The sequence below is a fragment of the Macrotis lagotis genome, chromosome X, assembly GCF_037893015.1.
Source record: "Macrotis lagotis isolate mMagLag1 chromosome X, bilby.v1.9.chrom.fasta, whole genome shotgun sequence".
NCBI lineage: Eukaryota > Metazoa > Chordata > Mammalia > Peramelemorphia > Peramelidae > Macrotis > Macrotis lagotis.
Genome location: NC_133666.1, coordinates 538,952,119 through 538,974,912, shown reverse-complemented (window position 1 = coordinate 538,974,912; position 22,794 = coordinate 538,952,119).

Here is a 22,794-nt window from a genome sequence, read left to right as displayed (position 1 = left end):
CTTCAGCAAGCAAACTGAGACAGCGAGATCTAGTGACTTGTTCAAAGTTCACACATTGGTAAGTGGCAAAGTCAGATCCCAATTTGCTATTCTCTAACTCTGGATACTGTGTTATTTCATTATATAAATAATAAATGAAGCAAAAAAGGAAGGAAGGAAGGAAGGAAGGAAGGAAGGAAGGAAGGAAGGGGAGAGAGAAAGAAAGGAAGGATGGGAAGGAGAGAGAGAGAAAGAGAGAGAGAGAGAGAGAAGATTACATTAACAGGATCATTAGAGATGAACTTGAAAAATTAACTATTAATATAATAGCCATGAGTAAGTAGAAATTTTTGGTGACTGACACAAGGTGGAGGGGTGGGGTGCAAAAAGCATTTCTCTAACATCTAGTACATTCTAAACACTGTGTGTACTAAGCACATTTCTGCAAATGTTATTTTATCCTCACAATAACTTTGAAAGGAAGTCATTATTTATACTCATTCTATTGTTTAGGAAACAGAAATGACAGTGACTTGTCCAATATCACACAGCTATAAGAGTCTGAGACTGGTTTTGAACTCAGTGCTTTCTGATTCTAGGGTCTGTGTTCTAATCATTTCACCACCAGATCCCTCCTTCAAATGATAAAAAATATAGAAGCAATAATGTCATATATGGTGGCTAAATCATTTGGTTAAGATGTAACATTAATTTTCTTATTATATAAGCTATAACCAAATTTTATTCTCTTTAGGTCACATTTTGTCAATTTCAGTGATAACTAAAAATTATGGACCATGAAGGCAGTGCTGTTTTACCTCTGCCTGAATGGCAATCCTTAGTATAAAGTTATCTCTGAAGTGAATAGAGATCTTACTATCCAAGTTGAGTAATTATATTATGGTAATTGAAAGAAAATTGCCTCCCTAAGTCTATTTTTTGTATGAACCATATTGTCATGTGTGATACTGAGTCAAATAAATTGATTAGAATCAAAGCAAGTCAAGATGGCAGAGAGAAGACAGACACAGTGTTAAGGGCTCCTAGCTGCCCTCAAAAATAACAGGAAAGAAACCTTTTAACAGAAATTCAATTGACAAAACCTAGAAAGAGATGCTAGGAGAAGAACACCTACCAACAAGTTCTTTCTCAGGGGGCAGTGGGTGAACTGGGAGCAGAGACCACAAGGCCAGTGCAAAGACAGCAGCTGGGGGAAGCCAGAGGCCCAGCCTCAGCCACAGAGGCATTGGTGTGTGGTGGGTCCAAGAACCAACTTTAGCCAAGGAAACTTTGGCCAGGAGGAGGAGAGTTCTGGTGAGCCCCAGTAGTAGGGAGGGTGAATTCCAACACAGAGACTCACAGAGCATGCCTGAAAAACAACCATCTGGGCAAGGGACCTGAGCTCCATACTTTCAGCAGAGACTTCTTCCCAGAACAAATTGTATCCCCCCTCCCCCCATCCCACTTCCTCAGGCTCAGGTATGGGCAAAAGAGTTCACTCAGCTGAAAGATAAATTAACCCCCTCCCTCAGGAACCAGGCCATTGTTCAAGGTCAACTCAGACCCTGTAACTGAGGGCCTTAGACACTCCAGAGAAAGCAACCAGCACTCCCTACTGGCCAGCCTTTGGAATTACTAAGCCAAGTGAACAAAGCCTCTAGGGTTTTCAAAAGCAAACCTCTGAGAGCAAGCCCCTTCCCCAACATAAGATCCTAGGAAGATAAAGAAAGACCAGTAGAGGGTGGGGGGGGGGGGCCCTATGGAGAAATACTTAGAAGAAATAGATTCCAACCCAGAGAGTTCTAGCATTTCTGAAGAGAATATGTATTGCTTTCCAGCCCAGAAAGACTTCCTTGAAGAAATTAAGGAGTTTAAAAATCAATTGGAAAAATTGGGTAAAGAATCTCAAGAGAAAATTAACACATTGCAAGAGAAAATTAATATCTCACAACCAGAAAATAAATCCTTGGAAAATACAATTGGACAAATACAAAATGAGAATAATTCTCTCAGATCATCAATTAGACAAATGCAAAAAAGAAAATAATTCTCTCCAAACTCCACTTGGGATAATGAAAAATACATTCAAAAATAGAATTGACCAACCTGAAAAAGAGTTGCAAAAGGTAAATGAAGAAAATTCTTTTCCAAAACAAAAGGATGGAATTGGGGAACTAATGACTTCATGAGACAAGAAGATTCTGTTAAACAAAATGAAAAGATCAAAAAAAAGATGAAAATGTAAATTACCTCAACAGCAAAACCACTGACCTCGAGAATAGAACAAGAAGGGACAACTTGGGAATTATAGGCCTTCCTAAAAACACCGAAGAGAAAAAAAAAGAAAAGCCTGGACTTAATGTTTAGGGATTTAGAGATGGAAAAGCTCCCTGATAACATGGAACCAGATCACAAAATAGTTATTGAAAGAATACATTGGTCTCCTCCAGATAGAGATCCTAAAATGAAAACACCAAGGAATGTTGTGGCCAAATTCCAGAACTATCAGATCAAAGTAGCCAGAAAGAAACAATTTGAATACCAAGGAGCCACAGTAAGGATTATGCAGAACCTGGCTGCATCAACATTAAGGGATTGAAGGGCCTGGAATGAAATATTCTGAAGAGCAAAGGAGCTTGGAATGCAGCCAAGGATACACTATCTAGCAAAGCTGAACCTTCTCTTCCAGTGGAAAAGATGGACATTTACTGAAAGAAGAGACTTTCAACATTTCCTGATGAAAAGACCAGAGCTAAATAGAAAATTTGAGCATCAAACAGGAGGCTCAAGAGACACATGAAAAGGTAAAAAAAGGAGGGGGGGGGGTAAAGAAAAAAATAACGGCTCTCCAATAAGTTGAAACTGGCTATATCCCCACCTGGGAGAAAGATTCTAATAACTCTCAAGAATTGTAACTTTGTTACAGAGAATACACTTTAGCCAGAAATGATGGACACTCGTGACTTTTCTGTGACTCAGAATGATTTAAAAACAATACCTCCTTAAAAATGGGGATAGTAAGGAGACAGGAGGATAGAGGAGACTGATTCGGGTAAACCTCATTACATTAAGAGGTACAAAAGAACTATTATAATAGAAGGTAAGAAGGGAGGAGGTGAGAAACAACTGAATCTTTATTTCATCAGACTTGGCTTAAAGTAAACATACACACACACTCAGTTAAGTTAAGAAACTTACCTTACCTTTCAAGTATTAAAAGGGAAAAAGGGGAGGAGAGGATGGGGAGGGGGAGAAAAAGGGGAACTAACAGAAGAAAGGGAAAGAAAGGGGAGGGTGTTGAGATAGGAGGGCAAACACACTGAAGGTGGAGGTATTCAGAAACAAAATACTGGGGATTATGGATAAAGGGAAGAAGGGGGGAAATACAAACAGAGGGAAGATATCATGGAGATCAATGAACAGTTAGTAATTATAACTTTGAATGTGAATGGGATGAACTCTCCCTTAAAATGTAAGCGAATAGCAGAGTGGATTAAAAACCAGAATCCTACAATATGCTGCTTACAAGAAACTCATTTGAAGCAGGGAGATACATATAAACATAAAGGATTGGAGCAAAATATATTTTGCTTCACCTGAAGTGAAAAAAAAGCAGGGGTAGCATTACTTATCTCAGACAAAGCAGCTGCAAATATAGACAGTGTTAAAAGAGATAAAGAAGGAAACTATATCCTTCTAAAAGGTACCATAGAAAATAAAGTAATTTCAATACTAAATATGTATGTACCCAATGGTATAGCATCCAAATTCTTACAGGAGAAGTTGAAATAGTAACAGGAAGACATAGAAAGCAAAACTCTACTAGTAGGAGAACTCAACCTCCCACACTCAGATTTAGATAAATTGAATCATAAAATAACAAGACAGAAGTTAAGGAGATAAATAGATTGTTAGAAAATGTAGATGGAGGAAATTGAATGGGGATAGAAAGGAATATACTTTTTTATTCTGAAGTACATGGCATTTACCAAAAAAAAAAAATTGACCATGTTCTAGGGCAAAAAAACCCTAATAATCAATTGCAGAAAGGCAAAAATAGTCGATACATCTTTCTCACATAATAATTCAATAAAAGTCATATACAATATTGGGCTAGGGAGATATAGACTCAAAACTAATTGGAAACCAAATAACATCATTTTAAAGAATGAGTGGATCAAACAACAAATTATAGAAAGAATTAATTATTTCATCCTACAGAGTGACAATAATGAAGCAACATACCAAAACCTATGGAATACACTCAAGGCAGCTGTCAGGGGGATATATTATATATTTAAATGCTTACATGAATAAATTAGAGAAAGAGGAAATCAATGAACTAAGTATGCAACTTAAAAAATTAGAGAAAGAGCAAATTAAAAACCCTCAATTAAATACTAAATTAGAAATTCTAAAATTTGAAGGAGATATTAATATAATCAAAAGCAAAAGAACTATTGAGCTAAGAAACAAAACCAAGAGTTGGTTTTATGAAAAAAATAATAAAATTGATAAACCTCTGGTCAATTTGATTAAAAAAAGAAAGAAGAAAACCAAATTGCTAGTATCATAAATGAAAAAGGAGAACTCACCATCAATGAGGAGGAAATTAAAGTAATAATTCAGAATTATTTTGCCCAACTCTAAGCCAATAAATTTCACAAGGTAAATGAAATGGATGAATATTTACAAAAATATAAGTTGCCCAGATTAAATGAAGAGGAAATTAAAAACCTAAATATCCCTATCTCAAAAGAAAAGAAATTCAACAAGCCATTATTGAACTCCCTAAGAAAAAATCTCCAGGGCCAGATGAATTCACTAGTGAATTCTTTCAAACATTTAAGGAACAATTAGTTCCAATTCTATATAAACTCTTTGAAAAAATAGGTGAAGACAGAACTCTGCCTAACTCTTTCTAAGATACCAATATGGTGCGGGCACCTAAACCAGGAAGGGTTAAAATTGAGGAAGAAAATTATAGACCTATCTCCCTGATGAATATAGATGCAAAAATCTTAAATAAAATCTTAGCAAAATGATTACAACAAGTTACCAATAGGAAAATACATTATGATCAAGTAGGATCTATCCCAGGAATGCAGGGTTGGTTCAATATTAGGAAAACTGTTAGGAATAATTAATTATATCAATAACAGACCTATCAGCAATCATATAAGTATATCAATAGATGCTGAAAAATGTTTTGAAAAAACACAGCTCCCATTCCTACTGAAAACAATAGAGAGGGTAGGAATAAATGGATTGTCCCTTGGAATAATAAGCATTATCAATATGAAACCATCAATAAGCATTATATGCAACAGGTATAGGCTAGAGGCATTCCCAATAAGATCAGGGGTGAAACAAGGATGCCCATCATCACCATTACTATTCAATATTGTATTAGAAATGTTAACTTCAACAATAAGAGAAGAAAAAGAAATTGAAGGAATTAGAATTGGGAAGGAAGAGACAAAACTCTCTTTGCAGATGACATGATGGTCTAGCTAGAGAATCCCAAGAAATCATCCAAAAAACTACTGGAGACAATTAGGAATTTTACCAAAGTTGCAGGTTATAAAATAAACCCTCATAAATCCTCAACTTTTCTATATGTGTCTAGCAAGATACAGCAGAAAGAGCTAGAAAGAGAAATCCCATTCAAAGTAACCTCAGACAATATAAAATACCTGAGAGTCTACCTGCCAATGGAGGCTCAAAAACTTTTTGAAAACAATTACAAAACACTTCTCACACAAATAAATCAGATTTAAATAACTGGACAAACATCAACTGTTCATGGATAGATTGAGCTAATATAATAAAAATGACAATTCTACCCAAACTAAATTACTTGTTTAGTGCCCTACCAATCAAAATTCCAAAAAAATTACTTTAATGAGTTAGAAAAAATTTTAAGTGAATTCATATGGAGAAATATAAAGTCAAGAATTTCCAGGGATTCAATGAAGAAAAAAGTGCAAAAGAAGGTTGCTTAGCCTTATCCGATCTAAAATTATATTATTAAGCATCAGTCATCAAAACTATCTGGTGTTGGCTAAGAAATAGAGTGGTGGACCACTGGAATAGACTAGGTGCAATAGCAGGAAATGATTATAGTAATCTAGTGTTTGACAAACCCAAAGAGTCTAGCTCTTCAGTTAAAAACACTCTCTTTGATTAAAAAAAACTGTTGGGGAAATTGGAAGTTAATATGGAAGAAACTTGGATTAGACCAACACCTCACACCCTACACCAAGATAAGAGTAAAAAGGATACAGAATTTAGACAAAAAAAATATTATAAGCAAACTATTTCAAGGAGTAGTATATCTGTTAGATTTATGGAAAGATAAGCTGTTTATTACCAAGGAAGAGATGGAGAACTCCTTTAAAAGCAAACTAGATAGTTTTGATTGTATTACATTAATAACCTTTGGCACTGACAAAACCACTGTAACCAAGATCAAAAGAAATGTAGTAAAGTGGGAAACAATTTTTACAACCAATATTTCTGACAAAGGACTCATTTCTAAAATATGTAGGGAACTGAGTCAAATTTTCAAAAAAAACAAACCATTTCCCAATTGACAAATAATTAAATGATATGCAAAGGCAACTTGCAGATGAGGAAATCAAAGCAATCCATAATCATATGAAAAATTGCTCTAAATCATCACTGTTTAGAGAAATGCAAATTAAAGCATCTCTGAGGTACTACCTCACACCTCTCAGACTGTCCAATATGACCAGAAAGGATAATGATCAATGTTAAAAGGGATGTTCAAAATCTGGGAAACTAATGCATTGTTGTTGGAGCTGTGAACTCCTCCAACATTTCTGAAAAGCAATTTGGAACTACACCCAAAGGGCAATAAAAATGTGCATACCCTTTAATCCAGCAATACGATTACTAGGTCTATACCCTGAAGAGATTATGAAAAAGTGTAAAAACATCACTTGTACAAAAATATTCATAGCAGCCAAGTTTGTGGTGGCAAAGAATTGGAAATTAAGTGAATATCATTCAATTGGGGAATGGCTTAACAAACGTGGCATATGTATGTCATGGAACACTATTGTTGTATTAGAAACCAGGAGGGATGGGAATTCAGGGAAGCCTGGAAGGATTTGCACTAACTGATGCTGAGCAGGATGAGCAGAACCAGAAAAATATTGTATCCCCTAAGAGCAACATGGGGGTGATGGTCAACCTTGATGGACTTGCTCATTCCATCAGTGCAACAATCACAGACAATTCTGGGCTATCTGCAATGGAGAATACCATCTGTATACAGAGAAAGAATTGTGGAGTTTAAACAAAGATCAAGACTATTACCTTCAATTTACAAAAAAAAAAACCTGTTGTCTTATTACATAATTGTGCTATCTCTTATACTTTATTTTTCTTCCTTAAGGATATGATTTCTTTCTCATCACATTCAACTTTGATCAATGTATACCATGGAAACAATATGAAGACTAACAGACGACCTTCCGTGGGGTAGGGAAGCAAGAATATGGGTAAAATGGTAAAACTCAAAGTAAATAAAATATTTCTTTAAAAAAAAGGATCAAGGCAAGCAACCTCACAGATTTTCTTTTTATAGTTTATTATTTCTCAGATGAATAACAATGAAAAATTGCTTCCTGCAAATCCTTTCATGATATGTAAACATTAGGGGCTTGTGATTGCTTTTGAGTCATTTATTTCTCCTAATTTAATAGCTGAATCTTTTAAGTAGGCATAGACCTTACCCATAGTATTATTAAAATAAATAGATCTCCAGTTGGGAAGTAGATTTCTATTGCTTTTGTTGTGGGTGGCAATAGCAATAAATATCTGCCACTTGTTTGGCACATAATTATATTTCTATGCTATATTAAAAATAGTAGCTATGTTCTACTAAGATCAATCTTCCAGATCAATCAATGTTTAAATCAAACATTTATTATATACTTACTATGAGCAGATTCTATGTTAAGTGGTGGATCCAATATTTAATGCCATCTGGTACAGGGCTGTATTATTATTAGATTTTTTTTTCAAGGCAATGGGGTTAAGTGGCTTGCCCAAGGCCACACAGCTAGGTAATTATTAAGTGTCTGAGGCCAGATTTGAACTCAGGTATTCCTGACTCCAAGGCCAGTGCTCTATCCACTGCTCCACCTAGCTGCCCCCGGGCTATATTATTATTATTATAGCATTTTAGTCAATCTCAAATTCAATTAGGGTAAATGGAACACAGAATGGTTTTCCCAAGTCAGGAGGGCTGTCAGTATTTTTTTCATTCTTTTGGTATTATTTTATTTTTTATTTTTAAAAATTTATTTATTTATTAACATTGATGTGCACATGTATTTTTTAAGCTACAAAATTTCCTTCCACCTTCCCTTCCCACCCCCTCCCCTAAGTGGCAAACAGGTTATCATTGTACATACATATTTTGATAAACATGTTTACATGTTAGTAATTTTTGACATGAAGAATTAGGATTAAGAGAAAAAGATACATAAGAGATAATTTTTATAAAGTGTCCATCAGATTCTGAAGGGTTGAGGGTTTTTTGTGTGTACTTGATTTGTTTTGTTTTGCTGATCTTCCTTTGGATGGTGATCATCTAATCCATAATCAATCTCAGACAATTGTCCTAGCTCTCTGGACTGCTGAGAGACGATACTTTCATGAAGGTTGCTCATCTCACAATATTGTTGTTGATGTATTGTTCTCTTGGTTCTACTCCCTTCACTCAGCATCAGATCCCATAAGTCATTCCAGTGCTTCTCTAGGGCCCAGGCATTTATGGTTTCTTATAGAACAATAGTATTCCATAATATTCATGTTTCATTGCTTCTTTAGTCATTCCCAAATTGATGGACATCCCCCTCAATTTCTAATTCTTTGCCACCACAAAAAGAGCTGCTATGAATATTTTGGAACATGTAGGACTTTTCCTTTTTTCTATAATTTCTTCTGGATTTAGACCTGGAATTGAAATTACTGGATCAAAGGATGTGAATAGTTTCATTATTCTTTGGTCATAGTTCCATATTGCTCTCCATAAAGGTTGAATCCATTCACAACTCTACCAGCAATGCATCAATGTCCCAATCATCCCACAACCTCTCCAACATCAATCATCTTCCCTTGTTCTCATCTTGGTCAATCTGATAGGTGCAAGATGATACCTCATTGTTGCTTTAATTTGCATTTCTCTAATCAATGATTTGGAGCATTTTTTCATATAATCATATATAACTTTAATTTATTCATTTGAAAACTGTCTGTTCATATCCTTTGACCATTTATCAACTGGGAAATGACTTGTGACCTTATGTATTTGATGCAATTAAAAATAATACCTTTATCGGAACTCATAGTTGTGAAGATTGTTTCCCAACTTTCTGCTGTCCTAATTTTGGCAGCATTGATTTTATTAGTTCAAAAACTTTTAAATTGAATATAGTCTAAATCATTCATTTTGCAGTTTATAGTGTGCTCTAATTCTTGTTTGGGCATAAATTTATCCCCTTTCCATAGATCCAATAGATAATTTCTTGGTCTATTAATTTATATATGTTGTCAACAAATCTTGTACCCATCTTGACCTTATTTTGGTAAAGGATGTGAGATGTGGATCTATGCCTAGTTTTTGCCATACTGTTTTCCTTTTTTCCCAACACTTTTTGCCAAATAATGAGTTCTTATCCCAGAAGCTGATGTCGTTGGGTTTCTGTAATAGTAGATTGGTATAGTCATTTACTGCAGTTTCTTTTGAAACTATCCTAATCCACTGATTCATTATTCTATTTCTTAACCAGTACCAGAAAATTTTTATAACTACCACTTTATAGTATAGTCTTAGATCTAGTAGAGCTAGCCCACCCCCCTTTAGATGTTTTTCATCAGTTCCCTTGTTTTTCTAGGCTTTTTGTTGCTCCAGATGAATTTTGCTACTATTTTTTCTAGCTCAGTAGAGTAGTTATATGGTAATTTGGTTAGTATGGCACTGAATAAGTAATTTAATTGGGGTATAAATGTCATTTTTATTAAATTAGCTCAACCTAACCATAAGCAATTGAAATTTTTCCAATTATTCTGATCTGCCTTTATCTGGGTGAGAAGTGCTTTACAGTTTATGGATTTGTTTTGGGAAGTAGATTCCCAAGTATTTAATGCTGTCTATAGTAATTTTAGGTGTAAGTCTTCTTTCTATCTCTTGTTTTTGAGCTTTGTTGTTCATATATAGAAATGCTGATGATTTATGTGGATTTATTTTATATTCTGCTATTTTGCTGAATTTGTTAATTGTTCCAAGGAGTTTTTAGAAGATTTTCTCACATTCTCTAGGCATACCATCATATCATCTGCAAAGAGTGAAAGTTTTGTTTCTTCATTGCCAATTCTGATTCCTTCAACTTCTTTTTCTTCTCTTATTGCCACTGCTAGCATTTCTAATATTATATTGAATGTTAATGGTGATAATGACATCCTTATTTCACCCCTGATTTTATTGGAAATGCTCTGAGTTTATTCCTATTACATATAATATTTGATGATGTTTTACATAGATATTATTTATTATTTTAAGGAAAACTACATTTATTTCTGAACTTTCTAGTGTTTTTTAACAGGAATGGATCTTGTATTTTGTCAAAGGTTTTTTCAATATCTATTGAGATAATCACATGATTTCTGTTGTTTTTGCTATTGGTGTATCTAATTATGTTAAGGGTTTTCCTAATGTTAAAACATGCATGGCACCCTGGTAAAAACTCTGCCTGATCATGGTGTATTATTGTAGTAATAATTTGCTGTAGTCTCATTTCTAAAATTTTTTATTTAAGATTTTTTGCATCAATATACATTAGGGAGATTGGTTTATAATTTTATTTGTCTGCTTTGGTTTTTCCTGGTTTAGCTATGAGTCATGTTGGTGTCATAAAAGGAGTTTGGAAGAATTCCTTCCTTTCCTATTTCTAAAAATAATTTTTGTAGAGTAAGAATTCATTGTTGGGGGCAGCTGGGTTGCTCAGTGGATAGAGCACTAGCCCTGGAGTCAGGAGGACCTGAGTTCAAATCAGTCCTGACACTTAAAAATTGCCTAGTTGTGTCACCTTGAGCAAGTCACTCTTAACTCCATTGCTCTAAACAAAATTTTAAAGAATCAATTTTTCCTTAAATGTTTGGAAGAATTCACTTGTAAATCCATCTGGATCTAGAGACATTTTCTAAGGAAGTTTATTGATGATTTCTTCAATTTCTTTTTCTGAAATTGGATTATTTAAATAGTTTATTTCCTCTTCTGTTAATCTGACAAGTTTTTATTTTTATAAATATTCATCAATTTCACCCAGGTTATCCAAATTATTGGCATACAGTTAGGCAATGTGGCTCCAAATTATCTCTTTAATTTCCTGCCCATTGATGGTTAGTTCACCCTTATCATTTTTGATAATGATAATTTTGATTATCTTCTTTCTTTTTTTTAAAATCAGATTGACTAAAAGTATGTCTATTTTATTGACTTTTTCATAAAATCAACTGTTTTATTTATGAAATCAATAGTTTTCTTGTTTTTCCTGTTTTATTAATCTCTCCCATGATTTTTCAGAATTTCTACTTTCGTATTTTATTGAGGATGTTTAATTTGTTATATTTCTAGCATTTTTAATTGCAAACTCAATTCATTAACATCCTCTTTCTCTATTTTATTGTTACAGGCATTTAGAGAAATAAAGTTTCCCCTCAAAACTGCCTTGGCTGCATCCCATGAATTTTTGTATGATATCTCATTATCATTTTCTTGGATTTAATCATGCATTATTTCTATTATTTGTTGTTTGATTCACCCATTTTTTTCTTTTTTTAGGTTTTTTTTTTTTTGGTGAGGCAAATGGGGTTAAGTGGCTTGCCCAAGGCCACACAGCTAGGTAATTATTAAGTGTCTGAGACTGTATTTGAACCCAGGTACTCCTGACTCCAGAGCCAGTGCTTTATCCACTGTGCAACCTAGCCGCCCTGATTCACCCATTATTTAAGATAAGTTTTTTAAAATTTCCAATTAGTTCTTGGTATATCTGTCCATGATCTTATTACATGCAATTTTTATTGTATCATGATCTGAGAAGTGTGTATTTCTTACTTCTGCCTTTATTCATTTTATTATAAAGTTTTTATGCCCTAGTTCATGGTCAATTTTGGTGCAGGTACATAATTCAGTATTAAGTTTTAAATGACTATAGGAAGAGTGTCACTGGCTTCAAACACTTTAAAAAAGTATTTGTGCAGTGTTGACATCTAACTGATAATAGTGGGGAGGTCTCATAGTTTAGCTCCCTATAAATGTTTGGACCATTAGCTCCATATAATCTTTGTAATCAGGCAGTTTATGTATCATAATTAAAAAGTGATTCAGTCATGATTATATTTAAAATTTCTCTGAATTTATTCTTTAAAATATTCTTTTTTACATTTGTTAAAAATGTTAATATATTCATTCTGAGATTTGTTGATGGTTGATACAATCATAAGATGTAATTTAAATATTTCCATTTATTTTTTCCTTAATTTTATTCTATTTTCATTCTTAATTTTTTCTTATTTTTTCTTAATTTTAAGTTAATACAATTTCTGCTCTAGCATCACTGATCTCATTGCTTGTTCTTTTCCTAGAACAAGCTTAATTTATAGATTTACCTGCATATCTAAGTCCATTAGTGTCTTCAGTGAACAATTTTGCTTGTTAAAGTATTAGATCATTGGCTTCTAATTGTTGTAAAATCCGTTGGTTCTATGCTATTGAAAGAGCTCAAGTGCTGTCACATTCTATTGACCATAGTCAAAGTTCTACCTTTATTAGCCTCATAAGAATTCCATTAATTTTACACATGTTTTAATTTATCTATTTTGGACTTACATTAAGTTAATTACTTTACTTTCCTGACATAGAAACAGAAAATAAAAATATGTACTGAGTGCATTGTGATAATTACAGAATGTATTTTATAGTTGTTTCTTTCAACATTTCCCTTCTATGTACCCTGCTTATTAATGATCTTAAATAATCTTAAAATAAATGATCTCCCTTGGAACTAGTAAAAAAAAAATAAGTTAATCTGACTAGGACTTAAGACACAAATACAAATTTAAATAAGAGTAATTATATTTTTAACTTGAGGGTTAATGAATTAATTCATTTTTAAATGTTATTTTATTTTTTCAATTACATACAAAGATACTGTTCAACATTCATCTTCCTGTAAGCTTTTGAGTTCCACATTTTTTCTGCTTCCCTGTTTTTTCCTTCCCTTCCCCATGACAGTGAGTAATCTGATATAGATCATATATGTATAATCATGTTTAACATATTTACATATTAATCATTTTATTAAATAAGAATTTGAACTATAGGAAAAATGAGAAAAAGAAAAAATAAAACAAATGATGGATTTATTTTTTAAAGACTACTCTAATAACACTTTTCAATTTAATGAGTCCTATTTTTAAAGCATTTAAAAACACTTATGAGAATGGATCCATAGGTTTTGCCAGACTGCCAAAGATATCTATGTTAAGAATGCAAAGTTATCAAATATAAGGGAATATTGTGACAATATGATAATATTTTGATTCTTTACTCTAAAGAGGCACTTAGATATCACTAGTCCCTTTTTTCCCCCTTTGTAAAAAGAAATATTACTTCCCTCATTGTGGGATAAAAAGTGGTCAAGCTTCTTGACATACATACATACATATATATATATATATATATGTATGTATGCACACACATATAAAATGTAGATGAGCTAGGGAGGGGTAACAGATTGCACCCATGAAGTCATGGGTGCAAGTGCTATCCTTTGAAAAATACTGTACATAGCAAGGAAGCCACTTAAGGGATAATGATCCAGGCATCTCCCCAGGAACTCTTTTCTGAGAATGATTCTAAGTTCAGAAATGTTCATCACAAGAAAAATGGTCAGTGGATGATGAATTATTTAGAACTTGATCATTCATGAAACCAGTTATTAAAGTATGGAGATGAATCTAGTCCTCACTGAACATTTATTAACCATTTACTATTTGTCAGACACTGTGTTAAGTACTGCAAATACAAAGAGACAAAAATAGTACCAACATTTCAGGCACTCAGTCTAATGGAGAATACAACATGTAAACAACTAAGCACAGACAAGGTATATAGATCATAAATTAGAGATAACTTCAGAGGGAAAACATTAGCATTAAAGGGTACTGGAAAAGACTTCTAGGGGAAGGTAAAATTTTAACTTCAATTTTAAAGAAGTCAGAAGGCAGAGATGAGAATGAATAGCCTTATAGGCATAGAAGATAGCCATAAAAATGCAATTAGGAAATTTGATGCTTTGTTCAAGGAATAGAAAGGAGGTCATTGCCTTTGGATCTCACCGTACATGGAGAGCTGTAAGATGTAAGAAATGTAGGAAAATGTAAGAAAGAAAGGAAAATTTCAGGGTATGAAGAAATTTTGAAAGCAAAGTGGAGGTTTTTAATATTTGAACCTGAAAACAATAAAAAAAACTGGAATTTACTAAATAGTTGAGTGATATGATTAGACCTCTATTTTAGGAAGATCAATTTGACAGCTGAGTGGAAAAATGGTCTAAGTATGGAGACTTGAAACAGAAACCAATGTGCTATTATAACAATGATTTTGAGATGATGGGGACCTGAAACAGAGTTGTGACTATGTTAGAGGAAAGAAAACTTTGTATATAAGAGATGTTTTAAAGGTAGGATCAGAGGAATTTGAGAAAAGATTGGATATAGGGTATAAGACAAAGGAGTCTAGAATGACACTTAGGTCATGAGCCTTGGTAATTGGTATAGCTTTTGGCCCTTAATTTGCAGGATTAAAATAAAGTTTTATAAAATACAAAAATAGGAGGGACAATTGTTTTCAAGAATGACTGGGTATCTCTAAATCTAGTCCATTGTTTGAAAGCTTTGATCTCTAATTGGGGTGTGGCCATATTGATGTCAATATGTCTATCAGATTGTTCTACAGATCTTTTTAAATTATACTTCTGAACATAGAATTACTATGAAAAGTTGTAATCAGCATGGCAAACGTAAACTTTAGAGTAACTGGATGTTATAGACATATTTTCTCATCTAGCAAAAAATCACTTCAATAATCATATATTAAATTGTTCAGGAAAAATTAGTTCTTACATTTGGTGACATACAATAATTTTTGGTAAAAACTGAGTAAGCATTGGAGTGCTTGTGTTGAAATTCTTTTTAGCTGCAACTAAACAAAACAATTATATCTGCACTATATTGGTATAAAGCTCACTGGATTTAAAGAACTTAAAAAAATTCAGTATTAATCACCTTAATGGTCATCAAAGTACTCTAATGCTTAGAAATTACTTCTCACTATCATTAAACTTAACAGATTATCGTAACTGATATTAGAGAGAAATGAAAGAAGGTCAACATGGATCAGTGGAAAGAAGGAAGGAAGAATTTGAATTCAGATGATTCTTGTAATAAACTCATGTCTCATTTACTCCTTTTATAACCTTGAATGCTCAGTACTCCTCTTAAACTCACCATGTTCAAAATTGTGAGCTGTCTCTCACAAGGAGAATGGAAGCCTGCTTAAGGCCTGAAATGGAATACAAATAGATATCTCTAACCTCTCCTCCCCTTACACTTCTTCAAGGAAGAATTTATGTCTTCCTTGTGTGTAAGAGATGAAAAAATATGAATGCTACATATACTTTCAGGCTCAAACAATGCATTGATTAATTTTGTTAAACTGTTCTCTTTCTTTTTGAAACATCTTTGTTTCAAGAAATGACTTCTTTGAATTGGGGTAACCAAGGGTAACCAATGCATTCGAAAAATAATCTAATGTAAAAAACAAAAGTTTTATCAAGAAAGTATGATAGTATGATAAATTTCTTGATAAAGAATTTTTTTAAGTATATAATATGGGAAATTCTTTATATAAACTCTAATACTTTTTTTAAGTATTGGGGTTTTTTTTTGCAAGGCAACGGGTTTAAAGTGGCTTGCCCAAGGCCACACAGCTAGGTAATTATTAAGTGTCTGAGGCTGGATTTGAACTCAGGTACTCCTGACTCCAGGACCAATGCTCTATCCACTGTGCCACCTAGCTGCCCCCAAACTCTAATACTTTTACTTCTTTCAAAAATGTATTTTATTTTCAAGTGTAATTTTATCCAATTAACAAAAAGTGGTTTTTTTTTGTTCAACTCAAATTTCATTGCAAAAGAAATAAAAATAAAATCCTTGTAGAAACATGCAAAGTCAAATAAAATAAATTTCCCATTGGGCATGTCCAAAGAGTATGTATCTTTAGTCAATACCTTGAATCCATCAATTTTCAATCAAGAGGAGGAGAGAATGTTTCATCATGAGTTTTTGGGATTTATGGTTGTTCATTTTTGTGATCAAGTATTAATATTTATATTATCATATATATATATACATACATATGTAAATAAATATATAAATATATATCCCTATTCCTATATATGGATGAGTATGGTTGGTTCTTGTCCTTTGTTATTGAAGAAGACCAAAATGACAAATTTCAATGTGTCTGACTGGGGCTGATCAGATTAATGTAAGTTTGGAATGCTCTACTATGGGTTGAGAACAAATAGTCCTTGTGAACACCTGGGGCACTTATTCTAAACTAGATGTCACATGTTGCCTTCGATCTGGTTCAATTCTGCCTTCCTCATAAAGAGCAGCACCCTGACTGATGAGGGCAACCCATGCTGGGTGGGTCCTATGCCAATGTCTTCCATTCTGTGCAATCAATTCTAAAGTTCTTCAATGAGACCTTCAGGGTGTCTCAGGATTGCTTCTTCGGACCCCCTTGTGAGTGCTTGCTTTGTGTGAGTTCTCCATAAAATAGTTTTTTTTCTTTGGCAAGCATAGTTCTGGCATTCTAACAATGTGTCCAGCCCATCATAGTTGCACTCTCTGTAGTAATATTGGATTGCTAGGCAGTTTAGCTGGAGAAAGGACCTCAGTGTCTGGTAGCTTCTCCTGCCAGGTGATCTTCAGAATCTTCCTAAAACAGTTTAAATGGAAATGATTCAATTACCTTGCCTGGCACTGGTAGACTGTCCAGGTTTCACAGACATATAGCAATGAGGTCGGCACAATAGTCCTGTAGATCTTCAGTTCAGTATAATACCTCTTCTCTCCCATGCTTTCTTTCCAAGCCTTCCAAATACTGAGTTAGCTCTGGTAATGTGTGTCTCAGCCTCATTGTCAATGTGTACTTCCCTGGAAAGGATACTACCAAGGTAAGTGAACTTGTCCACTGTCTCAAAACTTCTCTATTTGTTGTAAACAATGGTTCCACATATGGCTGGTGTGGTGCTGGTTGATGTGGCATCTGGGTTTTCTTAGTGTTGTTAGACCAAATTAGCACAAGCAGCAGAGAATCGATTCATACCTTGTGGCATCTCAGCTTCAGAGACTGCATTGAGTGCATAGTCATCTGCAAACAGAAGATCATGCAGCTACAGTCCCTCCACTTTGTCTTGGATTATAGACTTTCCAAGCTGAGGCATGTTCATCCTCAGTGAAGGCATCTGATAAAATAACTGAAAACATCATGCCAAAAAGTATGGGAGCAAGGACACATCCTCATTTCACTCAGTTGGTGAATGGGAAATCTAAAGAGCATCATCCACTCTCCAGAACCCAGGCATGCATGCTGTCATGGAACTGATGTACAATATTGATGAACTTCTCTGGGCAACCAAATCATGACATAATTTTCCATAAATTCTCATGCCTGACAGTATCAAAGGCCTTGGTCAGCTCTACAAATGTTGCATAAAGGCCTCTGTCCTGTTATTGGCACTTATCCTGGAGTTCTCAGGCAACAAATGCCATATTGACTGTTCCTCAACTCTTTCTGAATCCATACTGACTCTTCCAAGGATGATCCTATTAAGGACAATTCTGGTAAGAATCTTACCAGCAATGACTAAAAGAGAAATATCCCTGTGATTATCAAAGGACAATCTATTCCCTTTACTTTAATAGAGATGGACAATGGAGGTATCTTTGAATTCTTGGGGGATAACCTCTTCATGCCACATAACCTGGAAAATTTTGGTCAGTTTTTATATGAGCAATGAACCTCCCACCTTGGAGATCTCAGATGGAATAAAATCACCACTTGAAAAGAGCCTAATGGAATTCAAAAATCTCTTCTGTATATATATATATATATATATATATATATATATATATATATATATATATATATATATGTGTGTGTGTGTGTGTGTGTGTGTGTGTGTGTGTATGCTTATAGATGTATATATAATTATATATTTTATATAAAGATATAGAAGTATAGATATAGACATAGACATAGACACAGACATAGATATAGACATAGACATAGATATAGATATATGGGGTAAACTGGAAGAAAGAGGAAGGAAGAATATTGGGGGGAAATTATCACATAAAATAGTTTTTACACAAAGAAGAGCTTTCATGGTGGAGTGGAAAATGGAAAAGTTCAAAAATCTATTTATTATCTATTTACACACATTTATGTGTATATATACTCAATTTAGCATAGCAATCAATTTTACCCAAAAGGGAAGTTGGAGGGGAAGGGAGGGCAGATAAAATGAGGTAATGCTCAGAAGCAAAACAGCCTTTTGAGAATGTGTAGAGTATAAGCCAAGAAAAAAGATAAACAGAAGAAAATAGGATGGAGAAAAATACTGTTTGTATTCATAACAATGAATATGAATTGAATGGAAGAGGAAAAGAATGAATTAAAAATAAGAATCTTAAAATATACTGTTTACAAAAAACAAACTTGAAAGAAAAAGACTCACATGCAGAGTTAAAAATAAGAAAGCAAAATGTATTATGGTTTAGTTTAAGTGGAAAAAAAGGGCTGGGGTAGCAAGCATTATCATTACAAACAATGCCAAAGAGAAAATAGACCTAATTCAAGGAAATAATCAAGGAAAATACATTTTCTAAAAGTTACTATGGCCAATGAGGTAATAGCAAAAATCTTTTATAGCAAGTTTTCAGATAAAAACCTCATTTCTAAAATATATAGGGAATTTAGTCAAATTTACAAAAATAAGTGCCATTCCCCAGCTGATAAAAGCTTAAATGATATAAAATGTTCTAAATCAATGTTGATTAAAAAATCAAATTCAAATTCTGAAACAACACTTCATACCTATTAGAAATAACAAATCCTGGAGGGAATGGAGGAAAATAAGTACACTAAGAAACTGTTGGTAGAGTTGTGAACTTTTCCAACTGTTCTGGAGAACAATTTGGATACGCTCACAAAGTGTCAGAAAACTGTAGATATACTTTGACATGGTAATATCACTACTTAGTCTGCATCCCAAAGAGATAAAAAATGAAAATAGCCTATATATACAAAAATATTTAAGCAACTATTTTTGAGTTGGCAAAGAATTAGAAACTGAATGTTTATCAATTGGAGAATGGTTGAAGAAGTTGTGTTATGCAATAGTAATAGAAGATGATTGAACTATAAGAAATGATGAGAAGAATGCTTTCCAAAAAAACCTTGGACTAACATTAACTAATGGGAAGAGAAGTGAGAAGAGCCAGAAGATCGTTGTACATAGCAACAGTCATATTGTGATGATGATGATCAACTGAGAAAGACTTAGCTAGTTTGTTACAAAGATCTAAAATAATTCTGAAGTATTCATAATAAAAAATATTCTCTAGGCTCAAGACAGAGAGAACTAATACATTCTAAGTGCAAATAGAAGTATAATTTTCATATTTTAATTTTTTGTTTTTTGTGAGACATAATTAATATGGAAACATCTTTTGCATAAACTCACATGATTAAAAAAGCAGTGTTTCAGTACTTAACGTAACATCCTATTGCTATGCCAATGATTGTCACATAGTAGTTATTGACTTTCCTACCCAATCTTTCTTTTTTAATTTTTAAAATTTTTAAAATTTAATATTTACTTATTCTAATTTTGTACAAATGTTTTTTATACATTAATAAAATATTCTTGTTTAAGAGTAAACAAAATGCACCTTCCCCCAAAAAATATAGACTCGCTTGAGCAATAAAGTAAAGGGGAGAGAAAAAAATTAAAATTAAAATTAAATAAAAATAGTAATAATTGTAGGTATGGCCAGGTGGCACAGTGGATGGAGTACCAGCCCTGAAGCCAGGAGTACCCAAGCCCAAATTTGGCCCCATACACCCAACAGTCACCCAGCTGTGTGACATACAAGCCACCCCAGACCCACTGCTCTGCAAAAACCAAGAAAAAAGAAAGGAAAAAACAAGACACAAAATAAAATAAAATAGTAATAATAGTAGAGGAAGCTGGGTGGCAGACAGAGCACTGGGCCTTGAGCCAGGAGAACTGGGGTCCAAATCCAGCCTCAGACACCCAACAATCGCCCCGCTATGTGGCCCCAGGCAGGCCACCCAGCCCCATTTGCCCTGCGCCCCTCCAAAATAATAATAATAATAGTAATAAAAATGTGCTTCAGTCTGTATTCCAACACTACCAACTCTGTCATGGGTGGATCAGATTCTTTATGATGTCCATCACAAAAGTTACTTCCATATTTTCCACCATTGCCATTGCTGATCATAATCGTAACTCCTTCCTTTCGTATTTCTCCACTACCATGCACTATATTTTTTCCTCTCCTTTCACTCTGATTCTGCTGTAGGGTAGCTGAGTGGCACAGCAGACAGATCCCTGCCCTGGGGCCAAGAGGGCCCAAGCCCCAATACCATCCCTTAGGCCCAGCATCCACCTGGCCCTATGGTCCTAGACAGGCCATCCAAATTGAGCCCCTTACAAGAAGTAAAAAAAGAAAATGTATTATATCTGACCACTCTTCCCCCATGGTCCATCCTCTCCTCCATCACTCACATCACCCCCCACTCCCCCTGCCCCCCCTTCTTACTCAAGATGCCTATATCCCATTGACTATATATGCTGTTTCCTCTCCTAGTCACCTCTGATGAGAGCAAAGATTCCATCATTCCCCCCTTCCCCCTTCCATATCAATGCAATAGCTCATTGTAATAAAGAAAAATCTTATTATATGAAATATCTTGGCCCAATCCCCCTCTCCTTTTCTTTCTCGCATTAAATTTCCCTTTTTTTCTATTGACTCCATTTTTACACCATATTTTATCTTCAAATTCAGCTTTCTCCTGTGCTTCATCTATAAAAGCTCCTTCTACCTGCTCTTTTAATTGAGAAGGTTCATATGAGTATTATGAGTGTCATTTTTCCATACGGGAATATATACAGTTCATCATCATTAAGTCCCTCATATTTTCCCCTTCTCCTCCAATCTCTATGCTTCACCTGAGTCCTGTATTTGAAGATCAAACCTTCTGTTCAGCTCTGGCCATTCCAACAGAAACATTTGAAATTCCCCTGGTTTATTGAAAGTCCATCTTTTTCCCTGGAAGAGGACATTCAGTTTTGCTGTGTAGTTGATTCTCAGTGGCATTCTAAGCTCTTTTGCCTTCTGGTATATTATATTCCAAGCCCTATGAGCTTTTAATGTAGTTGCTGCTAAGTCCTGTGAGATCCTGATTGCAGCTCCATGGTATTTGAATTGTGTCCTTCTAGCTGCTTGTAATATTTTCTCTTTTACTTGGGAGTTCCGGAACTTGGCTATAATATTCCTGGGGGTTGTTTTTCTGGGTCTCTTTCTCTGGGAGATCTGTGGATTCTCTCCATTTCTATTTTGCCCTCTGCTTCTAGGATATCAGGGCAATTTTCCTGTAGTAATTCTTTGAAAATGATGTCAAGGCTCTTTTCCTGATCATGGCTTTCAGGTATTCCAATAATTTTTAAATTATCTTTCCTAAATCTTTTTTTCCATATCAGTTGTTTTTTTCAATGAGATGTTTCACATTTTTTTCTAATTTTTCTTTCTTTTGGTGTTGAAGTATTGAGTCCTGATTTCTCATAAATTCAGCAATCTCCCTGAGTTCTATTCTTTGTCTGAAGGATTTATTTTCCTCAGAGAGCTTTCTTATTTCTTTTTCCATCTGGCCATTTTTGCTTTTTAAAGCATTCTTCTCCTCAATAACTTTTTAAACTGTTTTATACATTTGACCTAAGCTGGTTTTTAGCATGCTATTTTCTTCAGCATTTTTTTGAATTTCCTTGACTAAGCTGCTGACTTCATTTTCATGTTTTTCCTGCATCTCTCTCATTTCTTTTCCCAGTTTTTCTTCTATCACCCAAATTTGATGTTCAAAGTCTTTTTTGAGTTCTGTTATAGCCTGAGCCCAATTTCTGTTTTTCTTGCAGTCTTTAGATTCAGGAGCTTATGCTTCCTCATCTTTAGACTGAGTGTTTTGATCCTTCTTGGGCTCATAGGCAAAGTATTTCTCAATGGTGTTTCTCTTTTTACTCTGCTTACTCATTTTCCCAGCCTGAGTCTGGTTTTGGGGTGCTTCCTGAGCTTTTGGGATACTCCTACAAGGATTTCAGTGTATGAGGCTCTGTCCTCCCTTCTGGTCTGTGAATGACCATAAGCACCCCCCCCCCTGTCATGGGGCTGAAGTGGGGGGGCCCTGCTGTTCCATTGAGGGGGGCCTAGACTGCGATCAGGATCTGAATGTGGTCAGAACCCCAGCGTCCTGTTCCAGGGACAGAGGACAGAGCTTGGCAGTCTATATCAGCTCCCTCCCTTGACTCAGTGCACTCATGCCCTAGGGGCAACTGCTTACTGGCT